General features: G+C 31.9%; 1 pseudogene; it reads right to left on the reverse strand.

Annotated features, from left to right (window-relative positions):
• Positions 1–3,059: 3,059 nt before the first annotated feature.
• On the reverse strand, positions 3,060–3,502 carry LOC130939918 (tubby-like F-box protein 14; annotated as a pseudogene).
• Between the last annotated feature and the right edge of the window lie 10,646 nt (positions 3,503–14,148).

Genomic DNA, 14,148 nt, shown 5'->3' on the forward strand with positions numbered 1-14,148 from the left:
TCTAATTTAAATATTCAAAATAAAAAATTTATTTTTTTAAAATTTTTTATTTTTTGAAAAATTTTATTTTTCTATTCACCAGTAATGCCACACCCGGAAAGTTGACTTTTTTTTGCTGCACCTGTTCACAGATTAAGAAAAAATATAATTTATAAATTTTAAATTTTTTAGCTTTTTTAATTTTTTGGATATTTTTGGAATTTTTATTTTTACTATTAGAAATTTTTTTTATATTTTTAGTTTAAAATTAAAAAAATAATAAATTTACAGATCTATTGTTTATTAGATATTGCTGGACTTTCTTTTATTTTTCTAATTTAAATAAAAAAATTAAATCATGTAATTTAAATATTCAAAAATAAAAAAAATTTTAAAATTTTTTATTTTTTTGAAAATACTTTTATTTTTTTATTCACCGAATAATGCCACACCTGGAAAGTTGAATTTTTTTTTTGCTGCACTTGTTCACAAATAAAGAATAAATTAATTTAAAAATTTAAAATTTTCAAAATTTTTTTATTTTTTTACTATTAGAAATTTTTTTTATATTTTTACTTTAAAAATTAAAAAAATAAATTTACAGAACTATTATTTATTAGATATCGCTGGACTTTATTTTATTTTACTAATTTAAATAAAAAAATATAAATCATGTAATTTAAATATTCAAAAAAAATTATTTTTTTTAAATTTTTAAATTTTTTAAAAATATTTTTATTTTTACAGATCTATTGTTTATTAGATATTGCTGGACTTTCTTTTATTTTTCTAATTTAAATAAAAAAATTAAATCATGTAATTTAAATATTCAAAAATAAAAAATTTATTTTTTAAAATTTTTTATTTTTTTAAAAATATTTGTAGTTTTTTATTCACCGGATAATGCCACACCCAGACAGTTGACTTTTTTTGCTGCACTGGTTCACAAATTAAGAATAAATCAATTTAAAAATTTAAAATTTTTCAATTTTTTATTTTTTGGAATTTTTTTTACTATTTGAAATTTTTTTTATATTTTTAATTTAAAAATAAAAAAATAATAAATTTACAGATCTATTGTTTATTAGAAATTACTGGACTTTATTTTATTTTTCTAATTTAAATAAAAAATTAAATCATGTAATTAAATATTCAAAAATAAAAAATTTATTTTTTAAAATTTTTTATTTTTTTGAAAATATTTTTATATTTTTTATTCACCGAATAATGCTACACCCAGACAGTTGACTTTTTTTGCTGCACTTGTTCACAAATTAAGAATAAATTAATTTAAAAATTTAAAATTTTTCAATTTTTTATTTTTTGGATCTATTGTTTATTAGATATTGCCGGACTTTATTTTATTTTTCTAATTTAAATAAAAAAAATTAGATCATGAAATTTAAATATTCAAAAATAAAAAAATTATTTTTTAAACATTTTTCATTTTTTTGAAAATATTTTTATTTTTTTATTCACCAGATAATGCCACACCCGGACAGTTGACTTTTTTTGCTTTACTTGTTCACAGATTAAGAAAAAATATAATTTATAAATTTTAAATTTTTCAGCTTTTTTTATTTTTTGGATATTTATGGAATTTTTATTTTTTACTATTAGAAATTTTTTTATATTTTTAGTTTTAAAATTAAAAAAATAATAAATTTACAGATCTATTGTTTATTAGGTATTGCTGGACTTTCTTTTATTTTTCTAATTTAAATATTCAAAAATAAAAAATTTATTTTTTTAAAATTTTTTATTTTTTTGAAAAAATTTTTATTTTTCTATTCACCAGATAATGCCACACCCGGACAGTTGACTTTTTTTTGCTGCACCTGTTCACAGATTAAGAAAAAATATAATTTATAAATTTTAAATTTTTCAGCTTTTTTAATTTTTTGGATATTTTTGGAATTTTTATTTTTTACTATTAGAAATTTTTTTATATTTTTAGTTTAAAATTAAAAAAATAATAAATTTACAGATCTATTGTTTATTAGATATTGCTGGACTTTCTTTTATTTTTCTAATTTAAATAAAAAATTAAATCATGTAATTTAAATATTCAAAAATAAAAAAAAAATTATTTTTTATTTTTTTGAAAATATTTTTATTTTTTTATTCACCGGATAATGTCACACCCGGACAGTTGACTTTTTTTTGCTGCACTTGTTCACAAATTAAGAATAAATCAATGGTTTAATTACTCTGTTAGTCCCTATAGTTTCGCCAAATTTTCAATTAGGTCCCTATACTTTTTTCCTTTTAATTGGGTCCCTATACGTTATTTTTTTTTCAATTTACTCCCTATTAACGTTAAACGTAAAAAAAATATTAGTGAATTGTGAAATTACTTTTATACCTATAGGGACCTAATTGAAAAGAAAAAATATATAGGGACTTAATTGAAAATTTAGTGAAACTATAAATATTTAATAAAAGATATTTCTATGATTCTAAGACATGAAAAATATTCTTATAATCCATTTTATTTTATCACTATCATTCTTTTGATTATTTATATACAAATTGAAAGATATTTTTCACCAAATACATAAGACACTTGACTGTTAAACTTTAATGAAAACTAAACTTTGGACTCCGAAAACACACTAACAAATGCATTGTCCAAATTTGGACTCGTACTGCCCTTACAATATTTAACAACTTCAGGGTATTTATTAAAAAACAAAATTCTAATTACATATCAACCAAGTACCCAAGTTGCAATTTTTTTTCATGATTTGCAAACAACTTTGATATCACTTTCTATTCAGTGCCCTGTTTGTAATATATAACCACAAGTAGCACCCCGTGATATACCTCAGAAAACACCAGCATACATTTTGGAAGAAAACAGAACCTAAAATGTGTTAAAATGATAATAATCTGTTGGTAGAGAGGATAACATGGCGTTGACACGCATGAATTAACTGGGGAATGAAACACATCAAGTTAAAAATACTCTAAAACCATGTTACAGCGGGATACACTACAGTTACAATTGTGTCATACACTGGTAATAAGAGAAATGATAATTTGATTAGCTTTTTCTTAGAGATATCTTCATGATTCAACTATTCACAGGCCAATTTGGTGTCAAAGCTACTCAAGCATATTGCAAAAGCTTGGAATGCTGATAGGGGATACCGGTAATCCATAGTGAACATATCTTTCCCAACTTTGCTGAACTGCAGGATAATCTTGTCGTGATCCGGTGGAGTTGGTTGAGATGGCGCACCGGCAGCAGGCTGGGTGGCGGCAATCAACTGAAAGTTCTTAACAGATGCAACTGTCACCCTTCCTCGGAAATTGAGGCACCAACATTGTAATTGTGCATGCCATCTTGGAGGCTTGTTTTTAAGAACAAAGGGTCTTATCTTCCATCATCATCCTCATTGGTAACAGATCCACCGATATCAGAAAATCGTGAGCTGCTGAACTCAATAGAGTGATCAAGAGACTTGGAAAATGAGATGCTCCGAAATGAGTCCTCTAGGGATCGGGGGAGAAGCTCTGGTTGGCATCATTTGCACATAAACCTGCAAAGCCTATAATAACTCCATTATTATTCATACTTGTAAAGGCAGATAAATCCTCCCTTCTGTACAACAAGTTCTTTACCAATAATTAATACATAAACCAGCTAAGTTAGCTAGTTGCACAAATTAATTTAGTGCTATTTTCTAATTTCACATAAATAATAATGGGCTTTCATAAATTCATTGAACTGCACAAACATGGAATAGAACTAGGTTCACAATATATAGAAAATCCAATCAATGGGCTTTCATAAATTCAACTAACTGCACAAAATAAACAAAATACTCTAATAATGCAGCCTTCCTAGGAACTAAGCAGCAAGAACAATGGGAGAAAACAGGCAAAAATGAACATTCGATTGAAAATCACAGGATCTTTAAAATTAGTTCAATTGGATGTGATTAAGACATGCTTTATTGAGAACCAGTCATGATGAAAATAGTTAAAGTAATGAATGAAACGGAATAAGGATTAGCCAGCTGAGCTTGCCCATAGTGGATCAAGTCACATGATCAAATCCCTAACTCTAAACAGCAGCAATTAAACCCAACTAATAAAAGATAAATCCAAATTCTTGCTCAAAATTCTGAACCAAGATTGAAAACAAGAAGGAAAGATCAGTGTGGAAGAGCGAACCAGTGAAAGGGGAGATGCCGCGATAGGTCAGATTGGGGCGATAGGTCAGATTGGCTCACGGTGGAGGACGGTGTGACGGTTCCGCACGTGATCGAGGAGATGCTCAACTTCGACGCCGGTGAGAGCACCACGAATGGCAGCGGCGCGACTCGACAATCCACTTGGAGGAGCAAGATAACACAGAGGTGAGGGATTTCGCACACCTTGGATGAAGGAGTATGGATCTCAAGAACTGGGGATGAGAGGGGAACATTCGATGGGGGCACGACACGGATGCCGAGAGGAGGAGGCGCGGCGAGAGGGCACCGTGGGGCAGATTTGGAGAGAGCTCGATGAAGAAGTCAGGGCTGAGGAGATGTGAGCGTGAAAGTGAGAAGGGGCTTTTTTGGAATTTTAAAAATATAAGAGTGTTCTGCTATCCTAAAAGAGAGAATATTCATTTTTTTAAGAGAATATTCTGTTATTTTAGACGTTTTTGTTACGGTAGGGATTTAATTGAAAAAAAATTAACATATAGGGACTCAATTGAAAAGAAAAAAAGTATAGGGACTTAATTGAAAATTTCATGAAACTATAGGGACCAACAGAGTAATTAAACCTAAATCAATTTAAAAATTTAAAATTTTTCAATTTTTTATTTTTTGGATATTTTTGGAATTTTTATTTTTTTTACTATTAGAATTTTTTTATATTTTTAGTTTAAAAATTAAAAAAATAATAAATTTACAGATCTATTGTTTATTAGATATTGCTGGACTTTATTTTATCTTTCAAATTTAAATAAAAAAATTAAATCATGTAATTTAAATATTCAAAAATAAAAAAATAAAAAAATTTTTTTGAAAATAGTTTTTATTTTTTTATTCACCGGATAATGCCACACCCGGACGGTTGACTTTTTTTGCTGCACTTGTTCACAGATTAAGAAAAAATATAATTTATAAATTTTAAATTTTTCAGCTTTTTTTATTTTTTGGATATTTTTGGAATTTTTATTTTTTACTATTAGAAATTTTTTTTATATTTTTAGTTTAAAATTAAAAAAATAATAAATTTACAGATCTATTGATTATTAGATATTGCTGGACTTTCTTTTATTTTACTAATTTAAATAAAAAAATTAAATCATGTAATTTAAATATTCAAAAATAAAAAAAATTTAAATTTTTTATTTTTTTGAAAATATTTTTATTTTTTTATTCACCGGATAATGCCACACCTAGAAAGTTGAATTTTTTTTTGCTGCACTTGTTCACAAATTAAGAATAAATTAATTTAAAAATTTAAAATTTTTCAATTTTTTATTTTTTTACTATTAGAAATTTTTTTTATTTTTACTTTAAAAATTAAAAAAAATAATAAATTTACAGATCTATTATTTATTAGATATCGCTGGACTTTATTTTATTTTTCTAATTTAAATAAAAAAATTAAATCATGTAATTTAAATATTCAAAAAATTATTTTTTTAAAATTTTTAATTTTTTTGAAAATATTTTTATTTTTTTATTCACCGGATAATGCCACACCTGGACAGTTGACTTTTTTTGCTGCACTTGTTCACAAATTAAGAATAAATCAATTTAAATTTTTCAATTTTTTATTTTTTGGATATTTTTGGAATTTTTATATTTTTACTATTAAAAATTTTTTTTATCTTTTTAGTTTAAAAATTAAAAAAATAATAAATTTACAGATCTACTGTTTATTAGATATTGCTGGACTTTATTTTATCTTTCAAATTTAAATAAAAAAATTAAATCATGTAATTTAAATATTATAAAATAAAAAAAAATTAAAAAAATTTTTTTGAAAATAGTTTTTATTTTTTTATTCACCGGATAATGCCACACCCAGACGGTTGACTTTTTTTGCTGCACTTGTTCACAGATTAAGAAAAAATATAATTTATAAATTTTAAATTTTTCAGCTTTTTTTATTTTTTGGATATTTTTGGAATTTTTATTTTTTACTATTAGAAATTTTTTATATTTTTAGTTTAAAATTAAAAAAATAATAAATTTACAGATCTATTGTTTATTAGATATTGCTGGACTTTCTTTTATTTTTCTAATTTAAATAAAAACAATTAAATCATGTAATTTAAATATTCAAAACTAAAAAAATTTAAAATTTTTTATTTTTTTGAAAATATTTTTATTTTTTTATTCACCGGATAATGCACACCTAGAAAGTTGAATTTTTTTTTGCTGCACTTGTTCACAAATTAAGAATAAATTAATTTAAAAATTTAAAATTTAAAATTTAAAATTTTTTTACTATTAGAAATTTTTTTTATATTTTTACTTTAAAAATTAAAAAAATAATAAATTTACAGATCTATTATTTATTAGATATCGCTGGACTTTATTTTATTTTTCTAATTTAAATAAAAAAATTAAATCATGTAATTTAAATATTCAAAAAAAAATATTTTTTAAAATTTTTATTTTTTTGAAACTATTTTTATTTTTTTATTCACCGGATAATGCCACACCCGGACAGTTGACTTTTTTTTGCTGCACTTGTTCACAAATTAAGAATAAATCAATTTAAAAATTTAAAATTTTTCAATTTTTTATTTTTTGGATATTTTTGGAATTTTTATTTTTTTACTATTAGAAATTTTTTTTATATTTTTAGTTTAAAAATTAAAAAAATAATAAATTTACAGATCTACTGTTTATTAGATATTGCTGGACTTTATTTTATCTTTCTAATTTAAATAAAAAAATTAAATCATGTAATTTAAATATTCAAAAATAAAAAAAATTAATTTTTTTTTGAAAATAGTTTTTATTTTTTTATTCACCGGATAATGCCACACCCGGACGGTTGACTTTTTTTTGCTACACTTGTTCACAGATTAAGAAAAAATATAATTTATAAATTTTAAATTTTTTAGCTTTTTTTATTTTTTGGAAATTTTTGGAATTTTTATTTTTTACTATTAGAAAATTTTTTTATATTTTTACTTTAAAATTAAAAAAATAATAAATTTACAGATCTATTGTTTATTAGATATCGCTGGACTTTCTTTTATTTTTCTAATTTAAATAAAAAAATTAAATCATGTAATTTAAATATTCAAAAATAAAAGAAAAATTTTAAAATTTTTTATTTTTTTGAAAATATTTTTTATTCACCGGATAATGCCATACCTAGAAAGTTGAATTTTTTTTTGCTGCACTTGTTCACAAATTAAGAATAAATTAATTTAAAAATTTAAAATTTTTCAATTTTTTATTTTTTACTATTAGAAATTTTTTTTATATTTTTACTTTAAAAATTAAAAAAATAATAAAGTTACAGATCTATTATTTATTAGATATCGCTGGACTTTATTTTATTTTTCTAATTTAAATAAAAAAATTAAATCATGTAATTTAAATATTCAAAAAAATTATTTTTTTAAAATTTTTAATTTTTTGAAGATATTTTTATTTTTTTATTCACCGGATAATGCCACACCCGGACAGTTGACTTTTTTTGCTGCACTTTGATGAGCGGATAATTTATACGCTTTTTGGCATTGTTTTTAGTATGTTTTTAGTATGATTTAGTTAGTTTTTAGTATATTTTTATTAGTTTTTAGTTAAAATTCACTTTTCTGGACTTTACTATGAGTTTGTGTGTTTTTCTATGATTTCAGCTATTTTCTGGCTGAAATTGAGGTCCTGAGCAAAAATCTGATTCAGAGGCTGAAAAGGACTGCAGATGCTGTTGGATTCTGACCTCCCTGCACTCGAAATGGATTTTCTGGAGCTACAGAAGCCCAATTGACGCGCTCTAAACGGCTTTGGAAAGTAGACATCCTGGGCTTTCCAGCAATGTATAATAGTCCACTTTGCCCGAGATTTGATGGCCCAAACGGCGTTGCAAATCAGCTTCAGAATTCCCAGCGTTTTAACGCCGGAACTGGCAAAAATTGGAGTTTAAACGCCCAAACTGGCATAAAAGCTGGCGTTTAACTCCAGAAAGAGCCTCTACACGAAAATGCTTCAATGCTCAGCCCAAGCACACACCAAGTGGCCCGGAAGTGGATTTTTCTGTCATTTACTCATTCTGTAAACCCTAGGTTACTAGTTCACTATTAATAGGATCTTTTGACATTGTATCTGTACCTCATGACACTTTACACATTTCTCATTGTATCTTCTACAGCATGAGTCTCTAAACCCCATGGTTGGGGGTGAGGAGCTCTGCTGTGTCTTGATGGATTAATGCAATTACTACTGTTCCTTATTCAATCATGCTTGCTTCCGTTCTAAGATATCACTTGTTCTTAACCCAGATGAATGTGATGATCCGTGACACTCATCATATTCTCACTATGAACGCGTGCCTGACAACCACCTCCGTTCTACCTTAGATTGAGTAGATATCTCTTGGATTCCTTAATCAGAATCTTCGTGGTATAAGCTAGAACTGATGGCGGCATTCAAGAGAATCCGGAAGGTCTAACCTTGTCTGTGGTATTCTGAGTAGGATTCAATGATTGAATGACTGTGATGAGCTTCAAACTCGCGATTGTGGGGCGTTAGTGACAGACGCAAAAGAATCACTGGATTCTATTCCGACATGATCGAGAACCGACAGCTGGATAGCCGTGCCGTGACAGGGTGCGTTGAACATTTCCACTGAGAGGATGGGAGGTAGCCATTGACACGGTGAAACCCTACATACAGCTTGCCATGGAAGGAGCCTAGCGTGTTTGAAGAAGAAGACAGTAGGAAGCAGAGGTTCAGAAGACAGAGCATCTCCAAAACCTCAACCTATTCTCCATCACTGCAATTCAAGTACCTGTTTCATGTTCTTTTGCTTTTTACAATTAATCCTTTATTTTTGATATCCTGACTAAGAGTTACAAGATAACCATAGCTTGCTTCAAGCCGACAATCTCCGTGGGATCGACCCTTACTCACGTAAGGTATTACTTGGACGACCCAGTGCACTTGCTGGTTAGTTGTACGGGATTGCAAAGTGTGATTGCAATTTCGTGCACCAAGTTTTTGGCGCCGTTGCCGGGGATTGTCGAGTTTGGACAACTGACGGTTTATTTTGTTGCTTAGATTAGGACTGTTTTATTTTTGGTTTAGAGTCTTTTATTTGAGTGTAGTTTCATATTTAAGTTTGGTGTCATTGCATGCTTTGTTTTTCTTTTAATTTTCGAATTTGCATGTCCTTAGTCCCTTTTTGATCTTTAAAAATTCTAAGTTTGGTGTCTTCTTTGTGTTTTTCTTTAAAATTTCGAAAATTCATGTTTGATTTTCTGAAAAATTTTAAGTTTGGTGTCTCCTTGTTGTTTTTATCTTTCCTCTTTTCAAAAAAATATATATACATATATATCTTGATTACTATTCACATCAATTCCCTTTTCTCCAATATGGACGTAAATGGGAATGAACAGTCCAAAAGGACTCTGGGGTCATATGCCAACCCCATTACAGCTGCATATGGGAGTAGCATCTGTATACCTCCCATCAAAGCAAGCAGCTTTGAGCTAAACCCTCAACTCATTATCATGGTGCAGCAAAATTGCCAGTATTCCGGTCTTCCACAGGAAGAACCTACTGAGTTTCTGGCACAGTTCTTACAATTGCTGACACAGTACGTGATAAAGAGGTGGATCAGGATGTCTACAGATTATTACTGTTTCCATTTGCTGTAAGAGATCAAGCTAAGAAGTGGTTGAATAATCAACCTACAGCAAGCATAAAGACATGGAAACAATTATCAGACAAATTCCTGAATCACTTTTACCCTCCAAAATGGATGACACAGCTAAGGCTGGACATCCAAGGCTTTAACAAGAGGATAATTAATCCCTTTATAATGCCTGGGAGAGGTATAGAGGTATGCTGAGAAAATGTCCCTCTGAAATGTTTTCAGAGTGGGTACAGTTGGACATCTTTTACTGTGGGCTTACAGAAAAAGCTCAGATGTCTCTAGACCACTCAGCTGGTGGATCTATACATATGAGGAAGACTATTGAAGAGGCTCAAGAGCTTATAGATACTGTTGCTAGAAATCAACATTTGTACTCTAGCCATGAGTCCTCTACAAAAGAAGAAGTTTGGCATTAGCCACTGATCCTAATCCTCAAGAACAGATGGTTGAGCTTACTCAACAATTACACCTGATGACAAAACAGTTAGCAGAATTTAAAGAGATGCTCCAAGAGACTAAAACTGCTAACAAGAACATGGAATCACAGTTGAATCAGGCAAAACAGCAGCTATCTAAACAAATAACAGAAGAATGCCAAGCAGTTCAACTGAGGAGTGGGAAGACACTGAATAACACTGCTCAAAGTAGCAAAAAAGTCAGTAAAGGAACAATTGACAGAGGATAGCCAAACCACTATCCAAAATCCTTCTGAGGATAGTAAGAGCCCAGAGAGGAATACTATTGGCGTTCAAACGCCAGAAAAGGAGGGAAAGCTGGCGTTAAACGCCCATTCCCTGCCCAGTTCTGTCGTTCAAACGCCAGAAAAGGGGAAAAAGTTGGCGTTAAACGCCCATTTTCCACCCAATCCTGGCGTTCAAACGCAAAAGGGGAACCAGACACCTGAGAGTGCTGATAGTAACCCCTCTAAAAAGGCTTCTCCAACCACCTCTGTAAGGAATAAACCTGCAGCAACTAAGGTTGAAGAGTATAAAGCCAAGACGCCTTATCCACAGAAACTCCGCCAAGCGGAACAGGATAAGCAATTTGCCCGCTTTGCAGACTATCTGAGGACTCTTGAAATAAAGATTCCATTTGCAGAGGCACTTGAGCAAATACCTTCTTATGCTAAGTTCATGAAAGAGATCTTAAGCCATAAGAAGGATTGGAGAGAAACTGAAAAAGTGTTTCTCACTGAAGAATGCAGTGCAGTCATTCTGAAAAGCTTACCAGAAAAGCTTCAAGATCCAGGAAGCTTTATGATACCATGCACATTAGAAGGTGCTTGCACCAAGATAGCCCTGTGTGATCTTAGAGCAAGTATCAATCTAATACCTGCATCCACTATCAGAAAGCTTGGGTTGACTGAAGAAGTCAAACCAACCCGGATATGCCTCCAACTTGCTGATGGCTCCATTAAATATCCATCAGCATAATTGAGGACATGATTGTCAAGGTTGGGCCATTTGCCTTTCCAACTGACTTTGTAGTGCTGGAAATGGAGGAGCACAAGAGTGCAAATCTCATTCTAGGAAGACCTTTCCTAGCAACTGGACGAACTCTCATTGATGTACAAAAAGGGGAAGTAACCCTAAGAGTCAATGAGGATGAGTTCAAGTTGAATGCTGTAAAAGCTATGCAGCATCCAGACACACCAAATGACTGCATGGGCGCTGACATTATTGACTCTTTGGTGGAAGAGATCATATGACTGAAAGTCTAGAATCAGAGCTTGAGGACATCTTCAGGGATGCTCAGCCTGATCAGGAAGAACCAGAGGAAACAAAAGAATTTTTGAAAATTCCTCAGGAGGAGGTAAGCCTCCAAAACCTGAACTCAAATCACTACCACCATCCCTGAAGTATGCGTTTCTGGGAGAGGGTAGCACTTTTCCAGTGATTATAAGCTCTGCTTTAAATCCCAGGAAGAGGAAGCACTGATTCAAGTGCTAAGGACACACAAGACAGCTCTTGGGTGGTCCATAAGTGATCTTAAGGGCATTAGCCCAGCAAGATGCATGCACAAGATCCTATTGGAGGATAATGCCAAACTAGTGGTCCAACCACAAAGGCGGCTAAATCCAGCCATGAAGGAGGTGGTGCAGAAAGAGGTCACTAAATTACTAGAGGCTGGGATTATTTATCCTATTTCTGATAACCCCTGGGTGAGCCCTGTCCAAGTTGTCCCCAAGAAGGGAGGCATGACAGTAGTTCATAATGAAAAAAATGAACTGGTTCCTACAAGAACAGTCACAGGGTGGCGCATGTGTATTGACTACAGAAGGCTCAATACCGCCACCAGAAAGGATCATTTCCTTTGCCATTCATAGACCAAATGCTAGAAAGACTAGCTGGGCATGATATTACGCTTTTTGGATGGTTATTCAGGCTACAACCAAATTGCAGTAGATCCTCAGGACCAAGAGAAAACAGCATTCACTTGCCCTTCTGGCGTGTTTGCCTACAGGAGGATGCCTTTTGTTCTGTGTAATGCTCCTGCCACCTTTCAGAGATGCATGCTATCCATCTTCTCTGATATGGTGGAGAAATTCCTGGAAGTCTTCATGGATGACTTCTCAGTATATGGAGATTCATTCAGCTCCTGTCTTAACCACCTAGCACTTGTCCTGAAAAGGTGCCAAGAGACTAACCTGGTTTTAAACTGGGAGAAATGTCACTTTATGGTGACTGAAGGAATTGTCCTTGGGCACAAAATTTCAAGCAGGGGAATAGAGGTGGATAAGGCAAAGGTAGAAGTAATTGAAAAATTACCACCACCTGCCAATGTTAAGGCAATCAGAAGCTTTCTGGGGCATGCAGGATTCTACAGAAGGTTTATAAAGGATTTTTCGAAAATTGCAAAACCTCTGAGCAATCTGCTAGCTGCTGACACACCATTTGTGTTTGACACATAGTGTCTGCAGGCATTTGAGACCCTGAAAGCTAAGCTGGTCACAGCACCAGTCATCTCTGCACCAGACTGGACATTACCATTCGAATTAATGTGTGATGCCAGTGACCATGCCATTGGTGCAGTGTTGGGACAGAGGCATAACAAGCTTCTGCACGTCATTTATTATGCTAGCCGTGTTCTAAATGACGTACAGAAGAACTACACAACCACAGAAAAAGAGTTACTTGCAGTGGTCTATGCCATTGACAAATTTAGATCCTATTTAGTAGGATCAAAGGTGATTGTGTACACTGACCATGCTGCTCTTAAGTACTTACTCACAAGCAGGATTCAAACCCAAGCTCATAAGGTGGGTATTGCTTCTGCAGAGTTTGATATAGAGATAAGAGACAGAAAAGGGACAGAGAACCAAGTAGCTGATCATCTGTCCCGACTAGAACCAGTAACTGGGGCGTCCCTCCCTTCTACTGAGATCTCTGAGACCTTCCCAGATGAGCAACTCTTTGCCATTCAGGAAGCTCCATGGTTTGCAGATATTGCAAATTATAAAGTTGTGAGGTTCATACCCCGGGAGTACAGCAGAGTGCAAAGAAAGAAATTGATTTCTGATGCCAAGTACTACCTATGGGATGAGCCTTATCTCTTTAAGAGATGTGCAGACGGAATAATCCGCAGATGTGTACCCAGAGAGGAAGCACAAAGAATCCTGTGGCATTGCCATGGATCACAATATGGAGGACACTTTGGAGGTGAGCGAACAGCAGCCAAGGTCCTCCAATGCGGATTCTACTGGCCTACTCTCTATAGAGATGCCCGAGAGTTTGTGCGTAACTGTGACAGTTGCCAAAGAGCTGGTAACTTGCCTCATGGTTACGCCATGCCTCAGCAAGGGATCTTAGAGATTGAATTGTTTGATGTATGGGGAATTGACTTCATGGGTCCCTTCCCACCATCATACTCAAACACTTATATTCTAGTGGCAGTAGACTATGTATCTAAATGGGTGGAAGCAATTGCCACACCCAATAATGATACTAAGACCGTGCTGAAATTCCTCCAGAAACACATCTTCAGCAGGTTTGGTGTTCCCAGAGTACTGATCAGTGATGGGAGCACTCATTTCTGCAATAAACAACTGTACTCTGCTATGGTCAGATATGGAATTAGCCACAAAGTAGCAACTCCGTATCACCCACAGACAAATGGGCAAGCTGAGGTCTCCAATAGAGAGCTCAAAAGAATCCTGGAACGGACTATTATTGCCCGTAGAAAGGATTGGGCAAAGAGCTTGGATGATGCCCTGTGGGCGTACAGAACAGCATACAAGACTCCTATAGGAACCTCTCCATACCAACTGGTGTATGGGACAGCCTGTCATCTGCCCGTGGAACTGGAACATAAAGCCTA

The sequence above is a fragment of the Arachis stenosperma genome, chromosome 7 (assembly GCF_014773155.1).
Source record: "Arachis stenosperma cultivar V10309 chromosome 7, arast.V10309.gnm1.PFL2, whole genome shotgun sequence".
NCBI classification, from domain to species: Eukaryota; Viridiplantae; Streptophyta; class Magnoliopsida; order Fabales; family Fabaceae; genus Arachis; species Arachis stenosperma.